Source organism: Myotis brandtii, unplaced genomic scaffold (genome assembly GCF_000412655.1).
Source record: "Myotis brandtii unplaced genomic scaffold, ASM41265v1 scaffold980, whole genome shotgun sequence".
Classification (NCBI taxonomy): domain Eukaryota; kingdom Metazoa; phylum Chordata; class Mammalia; order Chiroptera; family Vespertilionidae; genus Myotis; species Myotis brandtii.
The window spans coordinates 196058-198546 of record NW_005372075.1 but is presented as its reverse complement, the minus strand read 5'-3'; positions in this window follow the sequence as shown (position 1 = coordinate 198546).

Sequence of the window (2489 nt, the reverse complement as noted above, 5' to 3'; positions counted from 1 at the left end):
TACACCCATAGCCCTTAGGCAGGCAATTTCCAGTAACAGGCAGACTAGCCCATCAGCAAGGATTTACATAATAGTAAACGGGGAAGTTGCTTCAGCTACCATTGTCTGGACTAACAGTGGGTGCACAGCTCTGACCTTTGCCAGGGCTTCAAGGGTCACCAGCCTTCGGGGTTCCTTGTCCACACCTCTCTGCTAGTGAAGACAATAGGCAGCTTCCCACATCTCCCCCTTCTCTTTTCCTTAAAATGTCTTGAAAAGTGAATGCTACCTAAAAGGGTTCCAGTCCTTTCAAGACTCTTCATTCCACATCTGCAGACTAGAAATAAACATGAGAACAAAAATGAGACAAGCAATAGTGGTTATGCTGAGAGGCAGATGAATCAGTCTGTAGTGAGTTTCTTTCTGGGCCAACAGTTCTTTGAGTCCCAATTTCCATGTCCAACAGTTCCTTATGTGTACACGCCAGCAATGATATGCTAGTTCTGGATGGTGGGCAAATGGTGGCAATCAGGTCTGACCTTCTCTGGCTGGGTCCTGGGCAACCTGCAGCGACGCACAGCTGTTGACTGCTAGCGTGGCAAGGCGTCTTCACCATCTCCATCTCTGGACTGTTTCTCCTCCTGTCTTCCTGGCTGGAGCAATCTGGTCAGTTTCTCTCTGGGATCTGTTGTTGCAGGAAATCCACACGGGCTTGGAGGAGTTTTCTGGAAATATACAAACATATTCTCGACCAAAGGTTAATAAGGGAATCTTTACTATAAACTAGACGTGGGAGCCTTTCCTATTTGCCCAAATGATTTTCCTTTGGCTTATTTTGACACCATGTGTGTTTTCATGGGTATCTTGTCTTCAGCATTACAAGTGAAAAATAATTTTTAAAGTAAAATTTTCTTGATGTAATTTACTCACAGGGGATTATTCCACTATCCCCCTTCTTTTTTGATTTAAATAATATTAAGAGGCTTTTGGAAATTTTGCAATGCAGTCTTGATAACTTTTTAATTTTCAATTTTATGCACAGAAATATGACTGGTTTGGATTCATTGCATGTTAAGCAAGTTTACTATGAGATAAACCATTAGTAAAAAAAATAGCTAATGCTTCAGGAACAGTTTCCTGTCCAGTACAACAAAGTTTTTATGAATATTCATTTATTTTAATTAGCCAATTTAAATCAATCTGAAATAAGATTTATTTTTTTAACTTTACTTGTCCTAAGTTATGGACAGTAAATGGCATTAGTTAAATTTCTGGTATTAGTCTTTGGGTAACTTTACACTAGCTATATTCAGGGAGGCAAAAAACACAAATTATGTACCTTTTTCTATTAGACCTAATATAATTAATTACAGTCCTTCAGATGTTTGAGGGAAAAACCTCTTTCTATTATTTTCTTGCAGAGTAATTTCCAGGCTACACTTGGAGAACTTCAGTTTAAAAAAGAAAAATATTTTTCTTTTACACAAAGTAACCTATAGGGTTACTTCTTGGATGTTGACTGATAGTGCTGCAAGGCCATGTATTTCAAGTCAAAGTAATTACTCATTTATGGTGACTGTACTTATTTTCAGATTTGGTATTTTAACAGCAAATCATTAGATTATCTTATAAATATTAGTGGAAGATATTTCAAAATTTTAAAATTTCTCCTTTTTATAAATTTAAAATAATATTTTTAAACAGCATTCCCTTTCGGCTTATTTGCATATACAGAGGGATCATGGGAAGCCTTCAGTAACTTTTTTAGAAGAATTTACTTTATTAGGATTCAATTGCTTACGAAGATATTGGCTTCTTATATAATTTAATTTATATAAAACCTTGATTATATATTTTTTAAAATATACTTTATTGATTTTTTACAGAGAAGAAGGGAGAAATAGAGAGTTAGAAACATCGATGAGAGAGAAACATCGATCAGCTGCCTCCTACACACCTCCCACTGGGGATGTGCCTGCAACCAAGGTACATGCCCTTGACCGGAATCAAACCCCCGGGACCTTTTAGTCCAAAGGCCGATGCTCTATCCACTGAGCCAAACCGGTTAGGGCTTGATTATATTTCTTTAAAAGCTAATTTATTTAGTAATTTAAGTAGGTATTTTTATTAATAAAGTTAGTAAATTTAGTAAAGTTTTATGTCTGATTCATGAGGTGCAAACGCTGCCCCACCTCCAGCCTAATTTAAAATGCAGAGGCGAGGAGCTTTTGTTATTTTAAATTACATCTTAAAATTCCACTGCTGTATTTTAAGAAATATTAAACAAAATAACTTGTTTTGCCTTTTCTTAGAGGCAAAAACTTAAAATACATTTATTAATTTTTTTTTTATAAAGCTTTCCATGTGATTTCAAGTATATTAAATTGGCTTTATTAAAAAATCTTTTAAGAAGAGAGAATAAACTTTTTGAATTACTCCAGGCCCTTGGAGCTTTCCAAAAATCATTCCTCGGTTATAAGCCTTGAAATTCAATGTGGAAAAACCATTAA